Source organism: Palaemon carinicauda, chromosome 20 (assembly GCF_036898095.1).
Source record: "Palaemon carinicauda isolate YSFRI2023 chromosome 20, ASM3689809v2, whole genome shotgun sequence".
In the NCBI taxonomy this organism is placed as follows: Eukaryota; Metazoa; Arthropoda; class Malacostraca; order Decapoda; family Palaemonidae; genus Palaemon; species Palaemon carinicauda.
In genome coordinates this window covers 123698822-123724246 of record NC_090744.1, presented here as the reverse complement: position 1 = coordinate 123724246, position 25425 = coordinate 123698822, and the positions used below count along the sequence as shown (strand labels likewise).

The window sequence follows — 25425 nt, the reverse complement described above, 5'->3', positions numbered from 1 at the left end:
TTTCCTTGGGGAAAGTTCATAATGTTGTAAGAGACGTATTAGGTATTTTACACCCTCATAGTTCACAATAATTGGAATATCGAATTCAAAAGTTCTTAATTGCCCTAAGTATAGATAATTCATAATATATTCTAATAATGTTTTAATCTATTAACTACTTTCATGGTTAGATATCATGTCAATGTATAGAAAATGTAAGATTGTTAGATTATATTGGTTCGTGGGCAGTTTCATATTCGGCAATTTTTGTGTAGCGATTTTATCTTTCGTTTTCTTGGTAGATTACCTGGCCCTTTGACCAGTTTTTGTTTTAATCCAATCGATAACTGTTAGTAACAAACTTTACTCATTATTTGTAATGAATGAATTATGAAAAAGAAGGAAAATACTTATGAATGTTTCTACGAAACTAATGAAATGAGAAACTTACAAACTGTCCTATTGAAAGAGGGTACAATTTAAAATGTTAAAGTACATCATTAAAGGTTATGTTTTTTTATGCTTCTTAAGGTTATAATTTTGCCAAAAAAAAGTAACCCACATTGATCTTGAAAGTGATAATTCCTTTTCCCACAACCTTTGAAGATACAATTGGTTTAGTAGTTGGCCTTAAGAAATCATCTGAGCTCACTGGGGCAAAAGTGGTTTCAGTATTAAATTGAAAATTATAACATTAGATAAAAAATAATTGATGGCGCTGTAAAAATAATGAAAATAAAATATGGGAAATTGGATACTGCATAACATAGCCACCATAGCGTTAGTTTTGTGTTCCAAAACGCAGTGAAATAAGATAATTCTCTCTCTCTCTCTCTCTCTCTCTCTCTCTCTCTCTCTCTCTCTCTCTCTCTCTCTCTCTCTCTCTCTCTCTCTCTCAAAGAAGAGGAGAAGGGGTAGTGCGACCAGTGCACCTCTCACACAGGATTCTCTGTAGGCGTTACTTAGCGTTCCTTCTGGCATTCCTGTACCTGCACTAGCTTTATAAAGCTTTAAACTTCACCTCCTTACCTGCCTTCATTCTTCCATCTTGCTGTGAAAACTCTTATGAATTTAACCTCAAATTGTACTTGCGAGGAATGCAAGGTTTCCCTTGGTTGCGCTTGGGTGCTGAATTGCCTCATTGGACCAAGCGCTGGAATATATCCCTGAATTCGATCTAATCTTCCAATTTAAAGAACGATAATTGCAATATTCCCCATCGCGTATTTTTCTCATTTCTTATTGGTAACGAGATCAAGTTTTCTAAGTCACTTTTACTCTCCAAAATGGTTATCAATCGCACATCAGTATAGCAAACGCATTAAAATCCAGTATATTTTGATCCTCACGATCAGTGTATGATTTAATTTTGATGAGAATTTGTCAATATTGAAAATTGGGACTTTGTGCTATGGAGGTGTTATGAATGTTATGAATTGCACTGCAAGGAATGATAGATTGTTGTGGTAGTATTGAATGATTGGTGTGAGATTCATATGGAGAAGTTAGGTCGTTATTTTGCCCATTTCCCTTCAATAGATCATGTCCCAAGGGGGAAAAGGGAAATGGATTTTTGTTAGTGTTTCATTAAAGAAGTTAGACTGAAAGTTTTAGTTACAGATTTTACATGTAGGTGGTTATGAATTAGGATTTTTTCTTTTTTTCTTCTTAAAGAAATAGGGTGGGTTTTGAATTGCGTAGCGTAGCTTTTGACGAAATTTCATTTGATTACGAGAAAGGATGAAAAAAAAAATCCTCCATTCATTAGTAAGTACAACACCCTGTCAGTCAGCTAATTAATAAGCTTCAAACTCAAGTTTCTTCAAAAGAAGTATTTTTCAAAAGTGTAGAATCCTCAGCTTCATTAAGCTAATGAAATAAAAAAAAATGCCATTCTAGGTTTTTTTTTTTTTTATTATTAAATAGCTCGTGTTATAATCTTTGAAATGTATCAAGAGCAAAAAGAGCAAAAAGATCACTATGTTTTAGTATATGCCTAAACAATATAGATTTTCTGAGATGACTATATTTTTTACTTATAAGTTCATTTCCTTCAAGAACGCGTTCTTTTCTCGATTTTAGAGTTTTGAAGTATTAATTATGTAATTTGCAAATTATATGAAATATTTTCTTAAAGAACATAATCTTTTCTCGATTTTAGAGTTTTCAACTATTGATTATGCGATTTGCTGGAGTAGATATCTAGGAAGAAGATTTAAGTCTTAATAAAGTCACCGAGAAATAGATGATAGATGATTTTGATTTTTCTTACGTTCTTAAGAAATTTGAGTTTGATGCTTCACTCTTTATTACTATATATATTTTCCAAACAATAATTAACTTGGCTAGAGTTATTATTGCTGGTCCTGTGTTTCTCTAATACGAAAAAATTCTATTACCTTTTTATTCTGATTTAAAATGCGTAATGAATTCATTATTATTAAATGTCATTATCTTTGTGGAACTGTTGGAAGTTATAGAAAATTGAGTATTTGATAGATTTGCCTTCATTGATGATTATTTTTTTTTTTAACTATCTTACGTTGAAAGGCATTTATGAGCTTAGAGACATTAGTGTTCCTAACAATACTAAAATTATAAATATCATTTAATATCTGTTCATTTTGTGGCGGTTTTCAGTAGAGAATATTGTACTGCACAGAACTCGTCTCCGTCTGTGAGTCTGTCTCTTGTGTTTGAACTCATTCTCATAATTCTAAAAGACACATTTTAAACTTCATTTCACATTGAGTTAATGACAAAAATCTAGAAAGTATCAAATAATTTTAATTTCTGAAAATAGCTTGATCATAACTATTTTGACCGGAAGGAAGTGATGTATTAATATACTGTACACAGGACCTGAGTGAAATACGCAATAAAGAATCATCTCCTTTGATTAGTGGCTGAGGAGACCTTAGTCAGGCAATATATGTTCGTGATAGTATAATAAGGGATTAGGTATAGTAACAGGTTATAATATAAAGAGTGCATTATATATTGTTATATGGTAATGATAGCATATTAAAGACTTCTATGCTGAGGATAACATACTGTAGTGAGGAATTATAAGCGGAAGATAGTGAATTAAAAGATTATTAGCCAAGCATAGTATCTAGTGGGTTTGATTTTATTTAATTCTAGATTCGTATTTAGCATAATCATATTTCTAGGAGTACTGTATATTTTGGGGGTATTAGTTGTAGGCCTATGTTTGTTATTAGGAGTTATAGTAACTTTGAAATAAAACAATAAATTACTAACTGTAGGTAGATAATCAATTAAAATATATTTCTTAATGATGTCTTATCAGAATGTAAAAAGAAAAGTCATTTTAGTGTTAATTTTTTAGTCATGGTTATATAGAATCTATATTATTTGTTTAGAACTGTCTCGTTAGCTTTATATAGTGTATCAGGTTAAACACGCTTTCCAACGTTGCTTATATTCAAGGGTTTGCATTTGAGAACTTTATTACACAGCTAAAGTGATTCAGGTGTCCACGTGTAAGATGAATGCGTACTTCGGTCCGATCTGACTGTCTGCTGGGAGGAGTAGCAAGGATGGTCAGGGCAGTAGTCTTGCACGGCTCTTCTCTTTTACCTGACTCAATTATGTGCATTAAAAGGGACGAGACAGGGAGGCAACTTGGCATTGTGATTCTTGTCTGCTTTTCAGGGTGCTTCAGGTGTCTGTAGTAATGGATCGTTCTGAAATTGCACAATAAGGCTTGGAAATGATTCTGTTGCTTATTTGAGATATTCTATTTGTTTTCTGTTCTAGAAGGAGATTTGGTCCAAGTGTATAACGTAACTCGATAATCTCTGGAATCTAGCTTATATTGATGTAATTAATTTTATAAATGTTTTACCATTTAACTTCAGAAGAGCTTCAAACTATTCCGTGAGTCTTTAAATTACAACCCTGTAATCATTGTTTGTAAAATTATTAATAAAAAAAAAAAAAAACGAAAAAAAGAAGGAAAAGGAAAGCATTCAAGGGCCTAGTAACATTGCTTCATCAGAAAAAAAACTTTGCATTAAGTCTCTGGTTACTAGGTGGGACAGGGGATGGCCTGGGTGGGCTTTCCTTTTCCTCCTTTTTTTTTATTAATAATTTTACTTCTCTATTAGAGAAAGCACTACTTAATTACACAAGCATGAAATATGTAACCTCAAATGCTGAGCTTTAAAATCCAGCTGTAGGTTCAATAAAAGAAAATGGACACTGGTGGATAAACAAAGAAAACGGGTGTTTGTCATTCAGCACACAATATAAGATGAAGGGTGACTCGCCTAAGAGCCTCTCTTTGTCGACTCGTGAGCTTAATGCATGGCAAACGTTAAATTTTCTTTGAATCTTGGGCGTTTAAAGCTTTCAGAAAATGGGGTTTCATGAATTTGATATATATGTCATTGACTTCATAGATTTTGTATTTCCATAATATAACTAAACGGATTATACTGAAACCTGTGTCATCTTTGGCATTCAATCTTCTACAATAAAAGTGTTTGTTAAATGTTTATGTATTTCTTCTTCCATAAGTTTGTAGTTAAAGCTAGCAAAAAAAAAAATAAGATATACTTTCATACCTAAAATTTTAATTCAATATCTTCTAGATTGAATAAGAGGCTTTTAGGTAATATTAACTAATGGAAATAACAAGGTCATCATCATGACTTTAGTCAGGAAAAACATACTTAATAGACAGCTTGGTAAGAAGTGGACTTTGGTCCAAAATGAAATACCGAAACAAAGTCGGCTATCTTGAATTCGTACTTTATATTCCTAAGACACTGGTACTGCTGCTCTCATACCCCAGTGTAGGGTGAACAAACTGTAAATGGGGGATCAACGACAGTCCAACCGTACAAGTGACTAGTTAAGAGCAAGGACTATTTCGTAAGCCTTTTAGCCTGTTTTTAGTGGGGAATAAGGCATTTGCTGGTGCTAGAAGGGGCAGGGGGCTGTTTAAGGAGAACACTCTGCCATATGAGGCTTAATATAGGGAGAATAGTCCAAGTCATTATTTTCTTTAAAATTTTCATCGTTTTCTTTTTGTATAGCTTTATATACAGAGGAACTAAATTAAAAAGTGTAATAACTCTTGTATGCATTTTATTTCCGATTCCTCAAAGTTACAATTATCTGGTAAAATATGGTAAAAATATTAAACAGCATAAATATCGACAAAACAATATTAAAGATAAAATTATTGCAAACATTTTGTTGCAAGTAACAGGCACTTCTTGTTAAGGTCTATTACATAAATGGTATGAAAGAAAACTATCCAAGATACGGGAGCAAGGGTCCTGGTGGTTATTTTAAGGCAAGGAAGTGATATAACATTACTAATACAACTACATAGGTAAAAATAGATGGCCCAGTATTTTTACTTCATTAGTTAGTATGGACAATACTGACTACTATATCAATGTCCCAGGTTCTTTACAGCGACACAGCTGGGAAGGATTTGTTCATGATATTGAGTACAATAAATCTATAAAGAGCTAATTCGAATAAATTTCTCACTCCACATCGGAAATGAGAGGTCTAGGTTGAGCAATCCAAGGGTTTAGCAGGGGAAATGAATTCTTAATATCCCCCATAATCAATGGTAAAGCCTAAGATTTTTCTCATTTTCAAAATTGAAATAAGATAGGGAAGACCAGTCTTATATGACAAGAGCTCGACTCTGAAAACTTCTGCTCAGTAAACTATTCCTAGAAATGCCACATTTGACCCACAACGGCATGCAGTCTCTCTATCACTGCCATTAGTATCATTATCACAATCAACTTGAGCCTGTGCAATTCAAATTCGATTTTTTTGAAAATAGTTTACTGAACAAATGTTCAGTCAATCTCTCATATAAGATTAGTCTTACCTTACTATTTCAGTTTTGAGATATGAATAATATCTTAGGCTTCTAACATTTCTTATGGGGGATATCAAGATATAACCTCACTGAAGATATCTCATTTCCACTATAGAGGAAGAAACCAATTCTTTTAGCTATTTCTTGTATTCAATATCATGAACAATTCCTTCCAGCTCTGTTGCTATAATGAACCTGGGACATTAATAAAGTAGTCAGTATTGCCCATATTTCTAACCAATGAAGTGATAATGTTGGGCCATCTACCTTTACTTATTTATGAATCCATAATATTAGCAATGCTATGTCACTTTCTTCCCATAAAATACCAACCAGGATGATAGCTCTCGTATCTTGGAGAATTTTCGATCATACCAATTATTCAGATGTAATACACCTTATCAAGAAGTGCCTATTAATTACAACAATACATTTGAAATAAACATTCTAACCAATGTACATTAATGAATTATACAAGCATCTCAAGCTTTAATGATTAATAATTGAATCTAATAAAATCGTAAATGACAAAACAGTATTTTATTGTATATAAAAAGCAACTGGTTTTAAGCATATGTTATCAACTTTGCTACATAAATGTGAAAAAAAAAAAAAAACAATATCCACCAAATTCAATTCACTTACTATTTTTATATGAAGTTATTTTGATTAGATTTCCAAGGCATTTTTCCTATAAAACCACTTTTGATAGGTATAAAATGTACAATATATATTTCTATTACAATAAAAGTTTCAACCACTGCGTTACCCTCTAATCTCTCTAATTATTAATACCTTAACAATGCTAACCTTTAAAAAAAGCCTTCAGATTTTACTTTGAAATTTATCTCGCAGGCGTTCAATAAATGGCTTTAAAAATCAGATTATTTTTCTTTGAGTTTCCCAATGTCCTAAATAATTGGTCCCGGCCTGATATCTTTTATCCTCTAAAGCAGTGCCCTACGTGTAATTCCTTCCTAACTAAATCCCTTCAATTTTAGCCTACGTATCAACAACAAAATGTCAGCAGTCTCTATACAAACCATTAATCTTCACCCTTTCTTAGTAGAACAACTCCCTTAAGCCTTTCAGATACAATTTTTAGTTTTACATTATAACTATTCTTAGAACATACAATTAATGAATATTACGTGAATGTTGATTTAAAACTACCTCACTGATGGCTTAGGCAAATTCTCTGAATTCTATCATGGAAAAACTAATGCTTCCCTGGAACTAAAATTTAATAAGCATTCCCCTCATAAAATATTTTACAAAATGCTGTAAACTACAACTGTTATTAGTTATATAGGCCATCATCTAGAAGAGAGAACTAGGCTGTTATTTTCTTCTTTTGTATAAAGAATATGCAAAGCTTAAAACCAGTAGACGAAATTTTATCCTTTTGATAGAAATTTTGTCATTCTAACCTTTTTAGACACAAATGACTTAGCTGGATTGAAAAGCATATATGACTAAGATATGCTACTGCAAACAAGCTTTTGGAATGTTATACCTAACCGGTGACCAGAATGATTAAAATTTTGAAATTTTTGTAAAATTATTAATCTAAAGTTTTAACATTAAACTTGCAAACACCTTGGGGGAAAAAAATTCTAAACAATCTAAAATTATTTTGAAACTGCTCTTTTTTTTCTTATGAATATAACCTTGATTCTAAGGAAGGAGAGAGAGAGAGAGAGAGAGAGAGAGAGAGAGAGAGAGAGAGAGAGAGTGTTATAATAGCCTTCAAATGCATAGCAATCCTATTTAAGACCATAAATACAGTGATTCCCTTCGAAAATATTCAAAATTGTTCTATTTATGACTCCTTCCATCCCGTCACACAAGATAAACAGATTAATTGTTTGCACCATATGTTAATCTATTCAATAAATGAAAAAAGCAATCTTTACAGAGCATACTTGGTTCTCCCTTCGTTTAACTGTATATGAAAAATAAGCTAGTACTGGGCCTTTATATGATATTTCAGTTAAGCAAAATTCTGATATATATTATTGCAAAAAAGGGAAGGAATTAAGACGGTTATTCTGAAATATTAAACCAAAATTATCATTTAATATAATACTATATATATATTTAGCTGTAGTATAACGCCAATATTCGTACAGATGTTGATTGTTAGATTATAAGCTATTCTTCTGACCCAGCCCCACCAAGAAAAATATTGAACTTACACCTCAAAATGTGGTTAATCAGTGGACCAGACCTTTTTTTGCCCAATAGCTTCTATCATAAAATATTAAACTATTTAAGAACGTAAGCATATATTTGAAGTTGTGTATTAGAAAATTCTGATAGTTGGTAATAATTAGATGATAGTCTCAGAGGAACATAGGCAAAGATGAGAATATTTATATTGTTAAAATAATGAAGAGGTTATATTCACATCCAATTAATGTGCTTTAATACACAGCTTGTAGAATGAATTTGAATAAATCTCTAAATAGATGGTTAATTACCCTTCAGTCGGACTTTTAAATAACTTGTTTACAGTACTTAACACAATTCTAAAAATGATACGTTCTAGAAATATATAAATTGGCTCGGAGGAAACTGGCATTTCATTTAACAGCTAGTTAAGAAACGTGACCAACCAACTAGATGGAATTTTGGAAATTCAGATTATTACAATTTTGGATAGGAGAACGTCCATAATTCATGTTTTAAATGGATTTCTAAATTAAAACATTGGTATTACTGAATAGCCTTTGAATGTAAATTCGCACCATCGGGTCTGGTCCCATGCGGAAACATTTTCTGACCTAGATTCGTATATACCTATACGTCAAAAAGGAAAAAAAAAATCCGTATTTGAGTTAACCATACAAAGTAACAATACCATTTTCTACGAACCAATAAAGCAACTACCCGTTTTCTATTACATGGGCCTACTTGAATATAATTTTTTTTTGGTCTAATATTGTTATTTCTTTGACGACTTGCTTATATTTTTATGTTATGATTATGATAAAAGATGTATAAAGTGTCGGAAACAATAATCAAATATGTCAAGAACGTAAAATTTGCTTAAAATATACACAAGACGTCAGATGACATTTAACCCATTGGCTACGTTTTGGATATGTGCCCAGATTTGACAAGTGCAGCGTAAATTGTTGAGAGTAGTTGAGACAAGGCACTCTCCATTAATTAGTAATTAACCCTGAAATATGAAGATTACGCCCTTATGATTCCCGATGTTGCAGAAAGTTATTGCTAAAAGCCCTTACTTATACATATGAAAGACTTCAGTAAGTCTAAAGAAAAAAATTTGAAGACCGTTTTCTCAACACTTGAAATTTTCGAAAATGCATCTATCTTTTTTACTTTAATATTGACGGTTTTTTTATTTAATCTCGAATAGATATTGAAATTTTATTGCATAAAATCTTGGGAATACCTTTTTTTATCTAAAAACCTCCATATGAAAGTCACAATTTAAAGATTCGTCACTACGTTGTTTGAATGATACACATTAAAAAAAAATTTATATAAATATTGCCCTTCCAAAATTTATGCAAATAAAATAACCTTTTAAATAATTCTTAAATTGAAGGAATCGACCGTAAAACAAAAAATTAAATAAGTTTGAACATCGAAAATACACTTTTCACTGGATCCGAGTCATGCCCCGCTTGAATTAATTGGTTGTTTACGTCCAGTTTCCTCCTTTTCCAAATAATTTACAATAATACATATAAAACAATCCATTTAACATTATCTATAATAATACAGGCTAATTAATTAAAGAGGTAGGGTAATAGGAATCCCTTATCATTCAATATACTCATATTTGCCAACTAGTTTCAGAAAACTGAACCAATTATGGTTCTTGTTTATCTATTATTAATGAGAAAATTGCAATCGGAATTTTAATTTTGAAGTTGAACAAGCTCATAAATGGTGAGTTGGACCTAATTTTCAAGTAAAATTTTGAGTGCTTGGGATTTACTAGAAAAATATAGTATTAAACATTTTTTTTTAACTCAAACAAACATTTGTTTTATATGCAATGACTTTGTAAAGATTAAGAACGAATGCAATACTTACTACTAGTCTGAATAAAAGTAAATAGCTTTAACAATTAAATTTCCGGCTTAAGGAATAAATACTTTAACTTGAAATAATTTGGTAATATCATTGTAGTGAAAAATCATAAAAGTTATTTACTGTTACTTTCTTATCTTCAGTTATTCATTGCTACTAAACTCATGGAATATAAATGTTGTGGCGATTGCAACACAACCACCTAAAAAATATAGTCAACTGGGCATTTCGAAGAATCTGTAGTACTGTAATAGGCTATCTCTGATAAGGATATTATACCTTTAGAAATTTTGATAATAAGAGTGGGTTCTTTACCCGTAACAACTCTGTGCTCCTTTTTAAATAAGAAATGAATCGATTTTGTCTTCCTCAGAAACCTTCTTGAATTTTTTCCTGTTGTAAATCCCAGATAATTCGTTGCTGGTCTTCATCTTGATGTCATTAGAAATGTCTCATAATACTCTTCATATTTTCAGTTTTATTTCTGGTTTTGAGCAGCCGACTATAAATTCCCTTTCTTTTGATGAGTTTAGTCTGAAAAAATAAAAAATGTTAATTGTATAAATACATCAGCCTTATTCACATATATTATTATGCACTTTAATATCCAGACTGTATTTTTATTAAAACATTATGAATGATATAACTATAATATAGAACATTCTAATTCATTAAATATGAAATAGTAGAAATAATGACAAACTAGGCATGCTCATGACATTTATATCAAATATTACAGTCAAAATATATCTTGCAAAGTGAAAATGTATTACTCCTAAGTCCCAAATAGGGAATACTTCACTAGAATAATCTAATGACTGACCTCTGCTAATTCAATGACAAACTGGAGCTCCCCTAATCCTACAATTTTCAAGAACTACTTAATAAATCATAATTCCATGAATAAAATATTCTACCTTACACCACAGAGGACACCTGGTCACACACAAACAATAGATACCTATAAACAAGATATGGATATTTTCTGAGCAAAAATAGAATTTATGACACAAAGTTTTAGGTATAGCATGATGCTTAGTACACAAGAGTATACTCCTGTGCAACTTAATAATTAAAGTGGTGTTTTCCCTCTCCTAAAAAAAAAAAAAAACAGAAATAATGGCCTGCAACTTTCTAAATTTATTATGGAAATGTACCACTCTCGTAATTAAAATGTCTTACTAAATCTTCATTATATGTTGTTATATGTAGTATGGATCTTTCCTAAACTATTCTACCTTATTAATTCATTTATCTAAGTGGGTTTTCTGTTTATCCTTCAATCAATGAACCAGCATAAGATCTATCCAGATTCACCATTTTATCATGCATTGGACTACAGAAAAACTTATCACACACACTGATTTACTAACCTAGTATAAATTTATTAATTGAAGAGTTTAATCAGGGTTATTATTTTGACCTAATGGGTATACTTCAAACAACACTATAAAACTAACAACCTGGTCTTTTTGGAGTTATGTCTAACATTACTAAATACAAAACTACAATATGTCTTTTGCCAATGATTAACCAATGTTACCATAAATGAAAAATCTATTCAACCTTACCCACATATCATATAATCCTCTCTTATCACTGGCTGTCATATCCTGCCTTATTCCCTTGGCCGACATATCGGTGCCTAATTTAATTAAACATATTTTGCACAAACTAGCAAATTATAGTCTTGGCTATTATAGTGCGTTTACATAACCGGTTCTTTAGTAAGAGTCGGCATGACTTTCTCACAATTGCAAGCTCACAGAATCAAGTGCTCGTTTTTATGAATCCAGGCCTCGGGGATTATACACTAATAATCTAATGACAAACATGGCTTAGGTTAAGTTATCTTTTCTAATGGCCTAATTATTGATAAGAATATCTTCATAGGATCAGGACTTGCATTGTTTCTCTTAATTGAATTGGCAGTTCATCTTTCACAGAATTCTGTATTGATATCAGTAGGATTGGAAAATAAGTTATATATATATATATATATATATATATATATATATATATATATATATATATATATATATATATATATATGCAAACAGATCAGTAATATAAAAAAAATTGATATATGTGATGTTGCCTGGATATGTAACTACAGTAAACTAAATAAGTAATGTATTACATAGACCAGCCAAATAAACAGTCATGACATTTAACATATCAAAATCAGACCATAATTTCTTTTAAACAAGTGAAAATATCAAGTAAAAAATGTGTGGTCTCAGAAAAACTTTATGCAACAAACAGAAGTTCCTTCTTGTTGAAAAGTGCACGTAATTGTTAACAGTTCTGGGAGACTGGTAAACACCAGAGTAACGAGATATCTCTTAGAGGATGATCAGTATCAAAGTGAACTACCCATGCTAATCGCTGTCTAGCAGGCTATCAGTCGTAAGCATCTACCAAAAGACAAGGTTGAAACGTATCTTCAATCACATTTGTAAGAAAGGTAGGTGTGCATAAGTCCAGCCATAGACCAATAATCAAACAGAAAAAAACACCTTTATATAGGGTATAGACTCTGGCATTCCCAGGGGAACTGCCCGCGATGCAAGTTTTCACAGGCAGACCAAATCTCCCGAGAAAAATCAATCTCAAAAGCCCAGTCTTATGGACTGAATCCCTTGTGATGAGTCCTCCGGGTCAGACTGAATATCTGGGAGAGCCAAGAATAGTTTGTTACATACCAACTCCATCAACGAACATAGATGTATGCTTGTAAACGAGACCCCTTTCCCCCTTATGACAGGTATCAGTTAGAAAAAACGAATCCCACCTCGGATCTCTCCATTCCTGATTGGATTAAACAAAATAAGCTCCAATTGTTCTTGTGAGGTAAAATACTGTTGGAGTCTTTGCAAGTCTCAAGAGTCAAGTACCTTGATACTTAAAAGTAAAATCCGAAGCTTTTGATGAGGACCTAATGGGATGGAGGAGCCCACTTAAGGGCAGACCTATGCCTGGGGTACAAGGGTGATAAGTGCTTGGAGAACCTGGTATCCCCCAAGAGATACAACCATCAACAGAGAAAGAGTGCCAATGAAGCATTGGAACAGGGTTTAAACTTGTCTGATTGATGGCTTCAGTAGGCTGAAGCCAAGAATGTCCTTCGCGAACAAAGAGATATCAGTAGGTTCTTTATAGTATAGTGGTAACTAGCCCTTCCTACTCCTCACGAGCGTGTGCACTCGTGAAGAAGCTCATGCAATTAGCAAAGAGAACAGCCTTCATCAGCATTAGGAGCTCCCACACAAGCACGCGGGACAGTGCATCTGTGTTAAAGCGCAGTGATACTGCCCAAAAGGAATTGATCGTTCAAGAACTGTAACATCGTGAATATGTTAGCAAGCATGTGAGCGTGCGCATGAAGCTGATAAACCGCTAATTCTCTGGGAGAGCGTACCTGAGTAGCACGCAGCTAGAGAAGTGAACAAATCTTCATCAGCAGGAGGAGTTCGCCCTCTCAGATCATCAGCACTTGGCAGGCGAGTTAAGACTCTCTCAAGCAACTATGATCTGTTCATCCACAAGCTCAAGCATCATAAACTGGGGAATGAAAATTCGTCAAGGAATCTGCAGGAGGAGGTACGTGCTTGAAAGGTTACGAGCAAGGCAGACGTGTGCTGCCATTCCTCGTGAACATCAGACCAAGCTGCCTCTATCCCATAAAGAGTACAGATCTGCAGCAATAGCACCAAAATGTTTTCTCACAAGACTCCTTGTGCCCTGAGGGGAGCGATAGCAAGAGCCAGCAACCACAAGCCGTCGGAGAGCATCAATATGTGAGGGTTCCGAAGAGCTCATTATCCCATAGGAAGTACTGGACCGAGGCAATAACCCCAAAGGGTTATGCTCATGAGACTTGTACAATGGTGAGAGGCAGTGACCACAAGTGATTGGCAGGCATCACCATGAGGATGCTCCGAAGAACTTTCTATCCTGTAGGGAGTAATCATCTGTGACAATAACCCTGAGGAGTTATGTCTCACGACAGTGAGGTGGCAGCAACCGTCACCGCCATCTAGGTGATCAGAAAAGCTAGACCGAGGCATAGACAAGTCTAAAGCCCGCTTTCTAGGGGACACACCCCTCAATATTGGAAGCCCTTTTGCGTTGGCAAGAAGGGCAACCTTCCTTGCAAGTTGGAGGAACAGAACAAATGTGTTTCTTCTCCTGGGGGAACTCAGCACACTGAATAAGCTCAGGTCCCTAAGTGTGCCCACCTGGCTGATCGAGATCAGCTAACATGCTCACCCCGAGGGGATTGCAAGCCTGGCCAGGACTCCGGGAAACCCTACTATCAACTCAGAGCTCTGCCGCCATGGAGTTGCAGAGAATGCCTCCACAAAGGAGGCAGGTATGAAAAATGTTATTTTTATCATAAAATTAATTTCTAAATATACTTACCTGGTAGTTACATATACATATATATATATAGCTTAAATCCCGCGTTTCAACGCGGCATGGCAGAAATTCAAATTTTGCGGCAATCGCCGCCATGACAGCAGGTGGTCATACATGACCAGAGTGCCATTTCTCATAAGTTAACAGAACCATCCCCAACATTCTTCAGAAATTCCATGCCTCTGTTTTCAGAGGGGAGGAGGGAGGGCCCTTTTATATATGTAACTACTAGGTAAGTATATTTAAAAATTTATTTCATAATAAAAATACCATTTTTAAATATGTAACTTCCCTGGTAGTTACATATATATAGCCGATTGACACCATTGGTGGTAGGTCAAAAACCTCATCCCATTGGGAATTCATATGATTATTAATAGCTACAATTAGTAGAACTAACAATCTGGTTCTTACCTGACAAGGAAGCTGGCTTCACAATTATCCTGCCTCCTTTTGCCTGCATTCCTTAAGAGACTCAGCGATCCACTCAGGGGGCTGTAAAAGTCTCTGTGGGGCTGCCACAAGGTCCTTGACCTTAGCGTGGCTAGACCTCCACCCTTGCAAACTTGGCATAGCCATGGATACTGAATCTGACCACCTACTCCAAAATTTTAAAAACACTATAAAATAAACTAACTCGACTTGCATCCCAGACTGTGGAAGGCTGCGACAACCTTTACAGACAACCTGTGAACACAAGTACAAGAAAAAAGGAAAAGGTTTATATTAAATTATAGGGAAGAGCTAGTAGACCCTTCTCCAACTACGACGCCGGAGGTAACGTACGGACCCAGGGAACAGCAATCCTCATACTGGGTCTGGACATCTTTGAGATAGCAGTCTGCGAAGATTGATTTACTTCGCCATAATGTAGCCTCTAAAATTGACTTCATTGATTTATTATGCTTGTAAGCCATAGAAGTTGCAACAGCTCTAACCTCATGTGGTTTCACCTTAAGGATTGGGAAATTCCTTTCCTCACAATTCTGGTGAGCTTCCCTTATCAAATCCTTGATGAAAAAAGCTAGAGCATTCTTTGATAACAGTAAAGAGGGTTTTTTAACTGAACACCAGAGGTTGTCTGTTTATCCTCTCAGGTTTTTGGACATGTGCAGATAAAATTTTAGAGCTCTCACTGGACAAAGGCCTCTCTTCTTCTCCCGCCCAAATAAGTGAAATAGCCCTAGGATGTTAAAAGATCTAGGCCAAGGTCGAGAAGGATTCTCGTTCTTTGCGAGAAAGCCCAGCTGAAGGGAGCAAACAGCATTGTCTCCATTAAAGCACACCTTCTTGCTGATGGCTTGTAACTCTCCTACCCTTTTTGCTGTAGCCCGAGCAACTAGGAAAAGTGTCTTCTTGGTAAGATCCTTCCAAAACGCCTTGTCCAAGGGTTCAAACCTACTTGAGGTTAAAAAGGCCAGAACTACATCCAGGTTCCAAAAGGGGGTTGGATTGTCCTTCCTCTTAGTCGTCTCAAAAGACCTAATGAGATCTGAAAGATCCTTATTACCCGACACATCAATGTGTCGATGACGAAAGACGGAGGCTAGCATGCTGCAGTAACCCTTGATGGTAGGCACAGCCAGCTTCTCTTTTGTATGCAGATACAACAGAAAATCTGCTATATTGGCTATAGAGGTACTGGTAGAGAAAAATTTGTTATTCCTGCACCATACTCAAAATATGTCCCACTTGGATTGGTAAACCCTAATAGTGGATGTCCTTCTAGCTCTGACGATAGCTCGTGCAGCCTCCCTTGAAAAGCCCTTCGCTCTTGTCAGCTTTTCGATAGTAGAAAGACAGTCAGATTGAGCGCGAGGAGATTCTGGTGGTACCTCTCTAAATGAGACTGTTTGAGTAGATCGCTCCGATTTGGTAATGTTCTGGGGGTATCTACCAGCCACTCCATTATCTCCGCAACCCAAGGTCTCATGGGCCAAAATGGAGCTATCAGGGTCATGTGGACGTTGGGCGATTCCCTGAATTTTTTCAGGACTCTGTCCAGGGTCTTGAATGGAGGAAAAGCATACACGATTAGACTCTCCCAGTTCAGAAGAAAAGCGTCTACTGCGGCTGCTTCCTGGTCTTGGACTGGAGAGCAAAATACCGGCAACCTCTTTGTCATTTGTGCAGCGAAGAGGTCTATCGAGGGTTGACCCCACAACATCCAAAGGCTGGTGCACACCTCGTGATGCAGGGTCCACTCTGTAGTTAGAACTTGCCTTCTTCTGGCAAGCAGATCCGCCCTGACGTTTTTCTCCCCTTCTATGAAGCGAGTAATCAGGGTTATGTCCCTCGCTTTCGCCCAGAGAATTAGATCTCTTGCAGTCCCGTAAAGTGAGGCCGAATGAGTGCCTCCCTGGTTTTTTATGTAAGCCAACGCAGTGGTGTTGTCTGTGTTGATCTGAACTAATCTTCCTCGGACTTCCTTCTGAAAGTGAATGAGGGCTAGGTGAATGGCCACTAGTTCTTTGATATTTATGTGCCATTTCCTCTGAGAGACTACCCACAGAGCCCTGTTCGAGAATCGTAGGCGTCAAACAGGGACGAAATCGACCTCTTTAGTTCAGATAGATCAGACATTTGATGCGCGCGAACTGACCCCGTGTACTGATCGCTGTGAGGGATCGTCAACCGTAGTCGGGTGACTACCAGGTGAAAGTCCTCATCTCCAGATAAATGATATTCTGTGAGGGAGTTAGTTGAGATTTGGCCAGGTTTACCATCAGACCTAACTGTTGCGTTAAGGACATTATCATTTGAAAAGACTCCAGACACTTTACTTGTGATTCTGCTCTGAGTAGCCAGTCATCCAGGTACAAAGAAAACCTTACTCCCTTTACGTGACGCCAGCGAGCCACGTTGGACATCACCCAGGTAAAAACGTGCTTGCAAGGACTGACGTTGAAGTTTCCAAGGCAAATTTTACTTTGCTGACGAACTTGTTCAATGGACTGACGTCCAGAACAGGTCTCCATCCCCCCGAGCTTTTCGGAAAGAGGAAAAGTCTGTTGAAAAAACACCCTGAGGAGGTGTCCTCTACCACTTCTATGGCTGATTTCGACAGCATAAGGTTCACTTGCTCTTGAAGAGCTGCTGCCTTGTTCCCTGAATGAGTTGTTGTCAACTCTAAGGGTATCGCCGACATGGGAAGTATTCTCAGGAAGGGGATCTTGTATCCCTCCTTGAGGACATTGATCATCCAGATGTCCGCCCCCTTTGTTTCCACTCTCGCCAAAAAAGGGAAAGCCTGGCTCCCACTAGTATCTGGAGATTACATGTCTCACTTTCTTGATTTGGTTTGTCGTCTTGGGAATCTGCGAGCTTGACCTCCAGCCGCAATCCTCAGTTCCCGTTGAAGGGGCTTTCCCACGATAGGGCTGACGAGTGGGTGGAGCCTCCTTTTGTTTCCTTGCTAAAAAGCTAGCTGGGAGGACTTTCTTAGCAGTCCTAGAGATAAGATCATGCATAGCCTGTTGTGCCAGAGCTGTCGACAAATCTTTCACTAAATCCGGAGGGAAAAGATAATTACCCAATGGAGCAAATAAAAGTTCAGATCTCTGAACAAGAGACAAACCTGAAGATAAGAAGGAACAGAGCATAGCCCTCTTTTTAAGAACTGCCGTGAAAAGGGCGGAAAGTTCGATGGAACCATCCCTCACGGCCTTATCCAGACAGGCAATCAGATGCATCTGAGCCTCATTCTTAGGATCTGTGGCCTCTGCGAGAACTCTGAGAGTCCAGTCCATAAGGCTGAAGACTTCTATTGTCCTAAAAATTCCCTTCAGCAGATGGTCCATTTCAGAATTGGACCACATAATCTTTGACTTGCTCATGGCTGACCTGCGTGAGGAGTCAACAAGTCTGGAGAAGTCTACCTGAGAGGAGGATGGCACTCCCAATCCGAGAACTTCCCCAGTCGAAAACCACAAACTAGATCTGAAGGCTAGTCTAGTTGGAGGAAAGGAAAAGGGGGCCGTCCCTAGATCCTTCCTCTTGGACGTCCATTGGTTGAGTTGAGAGAGCTCTCTTAACCGATCTAGCAAGAAGCTTCATCTTGGAGGAGGATGTTTTTCAGGGTCTGCCCTTAAAAAACTGAGAGGGCGGGCTCTGAGGCATAGGTTGAGTAAAGTCCTCCGGATACGGAGATGTTAAAAGTGTCAGTAGCTTTTTAAGGTCAGCTGCCTGCAGTGAATCCTGAGAGTCGTCCTCTAAAACTTCGGCTAAAGGAACATCGATCTCCTGAGTCGAATGGGTAGGAGACAAAACCGCGTCATCCTGTCTGTTATCATCCTCCATAAAGAACTCATCTTGTCCTGATGGAACATCGTAAAGGATACCATGCAATTGTGAAAAGCCTCACGTTTACGTTCTATAAGTCTCGAGGGAGAGACAGGTTCCAGTGCTTCCAGCATAAGTCCATCATGCTGTAAGGAAGCATCAACATCGTGTTCCCCATGCTGCAAGGGTAAGTTCTGCTCGCGTGCATCCAGCGTGCGTTTAGCATGCTGTATGTCAACAGCGTGATGCAAGGTAGCGTTACTTGCGCGTCTAGAGAGTCACAAAGGAGAGACAATCACTTGTCTATCATGCAGCGAGGACAAGTCCTTACTGCATGAGACCAGCATGCGTTCATGTTGCCGTGAGGTTCCAGCATTTGCATGTGTCCCGCATGCTGTATGTTTACCGCGTGACGCAAAGTGGTGTTAGTATCGCGTCCAGCAATTTGCAAAGGAGAGACAACTGTTTGTCTATCATGCTGTGGTTTTTCTCCCCTTCTAGGAGTGTCCTTGAGCGCTGCAGCTCACGTGCGTTCTTGCCGGGAGAGTGCGCTCAGAACTATGACGTGCGCGATTCTGACGCAGAGGAGCGTCCTACTCGCGTGTCTACAGTATGCGTTCAGCTCGCATGTATCCAGCATGCTGTGAGAGAGCGTCAAAATCCTTGCCGCCTCCCATAAAGCGACCAGATTGCTGCAGCTCGCGTGTGTTCTTGCCACGATAGCACGCTTCGAACTAAGACGTTCGCGAACCTGACGCGGGGAAGCGGCCCGCTCGCATGCGTCCAGCATACTGTATGCGTCCCGCATGCTGCATGAGTGTTGTGAGGGAGCGACAAAATCTATGTCGCATCCCGAAAACGCATCCAGATCGCTGTGAGGGAGCGATCTTGATGCTCGGTCCCATGACGAGCCACTCTCTTGTCTAGCGGGACGTGAAAACGTAAAACGCCTGTCTCGCGTCAACTGACGGCGAGGATAACACTTTTACCTAGCCTTTCCAATGGCGAGGGTGAGCGTACTGTGATACGACAACAGAATCGCTAGAGGGACGTTAGATCGCTGATCAAGGTCTGACATCTCCCTTAGCCTTTCGACTTTCCTTCTCCCAGGGGTTGGGGAGCATGGAAGAGGTCCTGGGCTAGGAGTATGACAGACACGAACAAACGCACCCTCCACAGCACCGTCATTTTATGTGACATTTAACACTAGCATTTTTAACTATTTCACATTAGATCTTAACAGACCTTCCCGTTGCAAGAGATTATACTCTTTCGCCAAGGGCTAGAAAGAAAATACAATAGGTTATATGATTAATATTAGTATTCTCAAAATCGAAATATAAAATAACGATACAAGTGATTGTGAAACAATAACGATCGTCAAGAGTATTACGTATCGTAAATTGACTGCATTGCGTCATTTTACGTGCCATTGAACACTAGCACTTTTAACTATTTCACATTAGATCATAATAGACCTGCCCGTTGCGAGAGATTATACTCTTTCGCCAAGGGCCAGAAAGAAAATACAATAGGTTATATGATTAATATTAATATTCTCAAAATCGAAATATTAAATAACGATACAAGTATTGTGAAACAAAAACGATAGTCAAGAGTACTACGAGCGTAAATTGACTGTACGCTCGTGAAATCTCTACATCGAAAATTAACTAAGGGAAATATACTAATAGGACAAATATATACTTGAAAATAATATATTTCCCTTCATTATAAACATACCTATACTTAGTAAGTTAATATTTTAAACATTTCTCGCAAGAAAAGGAAACAATTCACATTATGCAAGTCATACTAAGAAGACTATGTCACAGATTGTGACGTCATCGCGATGGCGGACTGAATTCCTTCAAGGCATTCAGATCTCGCTCTGCTAAGAGTTTACGTCACATAATAGTGACGTCGCAATGTTTTAATGTTTGAATGTTTTTCCTTCCATTATATCTTTAAGAGTTGTTCGTTAGTTAATAAAGTAGGGGGAAAAAATTCCTTGATCCCTCAATCTTACAAACATAGAAAGAAAACAAATACATACATGCTCCCTGCTAATTACTGTGTGGGAACCAAGAGCAGCCCGAAAACCGGTCTAGCCCCACACACAAAGTTTAACAACAGAGGAGCCATCTTGAAGATAAAGTTAAATGAAACTGTCCAAGTTTGACCAACAAAAACTATCTTATACAATATCTTCGATATTTGAAAGGCAGCGAAAGCCATTAACAATAATCAGACAAAAGGTACTTTAAAAAATTGTAGAATAAAGTAATATATCAGCGAAACGAATTTCCTAGGTGTTAACTTTATCAACGGCAGGGAATTTCTGAAGAATATTGGGGATGGTTCTGGTAACCTATGAGAGATGGCGCTCATGTATGACCACCTACTGTCATGGTGGCGATTGCCGCGAAATTTGAATTTCTGCCATGCCGCGTCGAAACGCAGGATTTAAGCTATATATATGTAACTACCAGGGAAGTTAAATATTTAAAAACAAAGTTTCTCCTGCCAAGGGAACACAGCGCACTGAGCAAGCTTGGGCTGTTGGGTCCACCCAACATGCTGAGCAATCTCAATTGGCCTGCTCCATCGAAAAGTATTGCAGGCCTGACAGGTACTCCTGAGAGAGCCTGCCAGTAACTGCTCTACTGCCAACTTTTGTAGAATGCATCAGCAATGACCCAAGACCTGTATGAGATAAAACCCCTCCAGAAGCTCAGGGATGAAAAGGACCAGACTGACCGCAGCGGAGGTAGATGTGTGCTTCAACTGTGTCCCATGGATCAGCAAATTGAAGAACTGCTCTTAAGTGGGGAGATCCAAAAGCCCTAAGGAAGGCAAGAAAGACTCCGCTCTGGTCATGGGTGCTGCTGCTTCACTACTGGAAGCAGCCAGGCCCTCAGAAAATTAGGAATATCCAGGGATCAATGATCAACACCTTTGCACGTTCATTCTCCAAAGAAGACAGATCGAGCAGAGGCCGCGGGGAGGGAAGGGGGTGCCGGAGGAAAAACGCCATGAATACTTTAGCTATGGGGAATGAATGAATGAATGATTTAAAGTTTTCAGGCATCCTGACATCTAAGGTCATTGACGCCGGAGCTAGCTATGGGGAAAACCCCAAGGGAGACAAATCCTTTTTGGACTTATTTTTCCATTGCCTACTAACTTAATGCTAAGTTTATAGCCAGGTTCCTTCTTAGCAGTGGAAAGGGACGACACATCTTCCTCCTCCTAGCCAAAAACAAAAAGTAATTTGATACACTCATTGAGTTTGAGCAGAGTGGCTGGTCTTCCACTGTCAACTAGCCGTGGGGTGTTATACGTTGCTTGAAAGTTTATGGCTAGTTTCCCAGCAAGCGGGTTATTTGACCATAGTGGAGAGCGAAAGGATTTGTATGTAGTGTTTGAACAAATTGGAAATCCAAATCAATTGTATCTATTGGCAATCAAATCCATCTTTAATTCATCATTAATCCAATAGTGTAGGCTACTATATTAGTCTTCCGATACAAGCATTAAAAAATTTAAACTCCCTACATTGATTAAAATCTAGAATTAGTCACACTAACAACTGTCAATGCAGTACACACAAAAGAAAATACTACTGTAATCTAAAGATTAAAAATTGCATTGAATAACTAACTAAAAATAAAATTATCATCGAAATTGAACCTTATGCAATATTAATCTCACATAACCTAATGCAATCCATTATCAATCTATTAACATTATCCATAAAAGTACTAATCCATTGTAATGTAATTAATTGGCAATCTGTAATCCTCAGTAAACATAAGAGATCTAATTCAATTTTAATTTACTTAAAGGTCAATTTGACCTCAATCTAATTGCAAGCCACCATTTTTTATACCATTCAAATCAAACAAACAATTATCTTTATGAACCTTACCTTTGAATCTCAGTTACTGCACCTAGCTGCATTTTATTGGTTCTATGGTGTTATTGAAGAGCAGAAAAATTATAAACCCTCAGTTTTCTGTCTCCCACAACTCATTGCTAAGTTAGGATGCACCTGAGATAAAAGAAAATATTTGTGAAAATATTTTTAAAAATTCTCCAATTGTTTTGTATAATCATAAAATGGAATTCAACATGACTTTTTTGCTTTAATAATTACCTAAAATGATATTTCCTAAAGCGTTGTTGCCTATTCAGTGGTATTAACGGGTTGACTAACATAAGTTTAGTTTTAAAAATATCTGAATTAACTTGACACTTTTTCAAAGAACAATATTAAGAAATAATCATGCACTGCTATCACACTTAAATGTCATTATAAACTTTGTATTCCCCCTAAAGCACTTACCACAAACATGGCAGCCAGTGAGTAAATGAAAAGTACCTTATATTTATACATTTTCCCCACAAGCAGATTCTACAAATACAACAGCCATTAACTACTCTACAGGCTATAAATAACAGTTGGTACATAAAAGAATTCTGATATGTGAGGTATAAAACTTTTGGAAATTTCATTTAATTCAAAAGGTCAATTAGTAAATATGAGTGAAACATAAAAGGTATTATTATAGAACTACACGGGAAAAGCTTTCCTAATAAAGAAATGGGGTTATGTATAGAAAAACTCTCTGTTCTCATCCAAAATGACTTTTATTTCCGTCGGAAATAAATAATTAAGAAGATATACTCTAATATAAGGGCCGCCCAGTGGGACCCCGGCTTTTGGATAGGGAATATTTACTGGCGAATCAATAAATAGTGGTAAAACTAACATTTTACTCAATACATTATTCTCTGGGACGCATAATAAATATGGGACGCATAATAAATACACGAAAAATTAACACAAAATATAGAGATCCTCTCACCTAAATTATTTATTTCACTTTTGCTTACAATTTACAAGTCAAACGTATCTGCTGCTGTTCGTGCATAGCTTGTTGTGCAATTACGACTTTATACTTCCTGCACATAAGCCATCCTTCCACTTTCTTTCTACCTATGGAATTACTCCTGTTCGTTCATTTGTACGTAGCTGCTGCTCCTCCCTTTGCCTACCATATGAGAAAGTTTACCATATTTGGGCATGTATGGTATGTATACTTGAGTGTGACGTAAGCAGTTCTGTGACACAACCAGTTTTCTTACAACTCCTCAATTTCTTTGTAGCTGTGTTACGTGTTGTGTGCGCGTTATGGAGCCCAACATAACAGTGTAATGGCTGCCATTATGGCTTTTTTGATATTATAGCCAAGTTTGCCGGTGACTATCAAGGTAATGCTGGTGTAGTGCATAATTATTTAAAAGCTCATTGTGTTATCCTTTAAAGGTTAATGTTCCCAGAGCAATTATAATAAGGATTTATTTTTTATTTACTTTATCATAATGTATTGATTTTTTGTGATTTACCTTTAGTTTGTGACCTACGAAAAGGGGGTCTGGAAGCTTGCCCCCGGCTAGGTCTGTGACCTGAGAACTACTAAGTTAGGTTAGGTGGTTTTTTTTTAGGTTCTGTGACCTTTTCAAATCTCAAAATGTTATTTTCATAATAATATAACTTTTTTAATATACTTACCCACTGGTTATACTGTATAAGAATGGCTAAAGTCCCTGGACCACGCCAGGAAATTCAAAATCTCGCGCGGCTATCGCAGATATGTCAGGTGTACACTTGCGCCCTCGTGGTACTACAAGTAGAACTATAACCAACTTCTTCAGATTTTCCATGCCCCATTGTCTCTAGCGGGGAGGAGGGTGGGTTTTTAACTTATATAACCAACGGGTAAGTATATTAAAAAATTTATTTTATGAAAATAGCATTTTTAAATATAAAACTGACCCGCTGGTTATATAAGAATGGCCGATTGACACCCTTGGTGGTGAGTCAGAGATAGCTACATAATTGGAAATTCACTTAAGAGTTACATAAACCACTTAAGAGGTTCTCACCTGATAAGGAAGCTGACAGCAATGCTCTGCTTCATTTTGTCTGCTATCCTTACAAGATCCAGCAGTTCTCCCAAGGAGCTGATGATCTCTAGGAGGTGTCAAACGGTTCAATAACCTATAACATAACAGGACCTCAACTAATACCCTTGTTCCGGGCACACTCTAGGAACAAAATGACCACCTGACTAGATCAAAGATTGCGGAAGATTGTCGACCAATCTTCATGTACAATCATAAAAAACATATATAACAGTTCCAAGAGAACAGAGGTACTAGGAATCTAGGGAAATGTAGTGGTGAATGTCTCTCCTACTACTGCACTCCTCGTTACGAGTGATCCCAAAATGTAGACGTCCTCATAGAGAGACTGGATACGGTCTAAGAAATGCAAGGCGAATACAGGATTACCCCTTCACAAGGCTGTATATGGGATGCTTTGCAGAGAACAGATTAGTTTAAAAGTTACAGAAGCTCCTACAGCTCTTAACTTCATAAGTCTTTACTCTTTCGACATGTTATGATCTGTCACACAACAGTATGAAAGAACTCTTGTAATTCAAGTCTATACAAGATGATTGAGCGTTTTAGACATAGATAGTGCAGGCTTCTTGACCTTGCACCAAAGAGTCATGAATAGACTCTTAACTTCTTTGGTCCTGTCCCGATAAAACTTCGTTTTAACCGGGTAAAAAACTCTTAGCAACCCTTCACAAACCAAATTCGAGAGGATAGAGATCCCGAAAGATTTAGGCCATGGATGAGAAGGACGTTTGTTAATGACCAAGAATCCAGGTTGCAAGGCATCTAAGGCTTAACCATAGTGAAGTCCATGTTCTTGCTAA

General features: G+C 37.1%; 1 long non-coding RNA gene across 1 annotated transcript in view; it reads right to left on the bottom strand.

Annotated features, from left to right (window-relative positions):
• Window positions 1–8373: 8373 nt before the first annotated feature.
• Window positions 8374–25425, bottom strand: part of LOC137614437 (uncharacterized) — a 450523-nt gene continuing 433471 nt past the window's right edge. Inside the window, exon 4 of the long non-coding RNA XR_011039089.1 lies at window positions 8374–9299. This is a non-coding gene — a long non-coding RNA (uncharacterized lncRNA). The remainder of the gene's footprint in view (window positions 9300–25425) is intronic.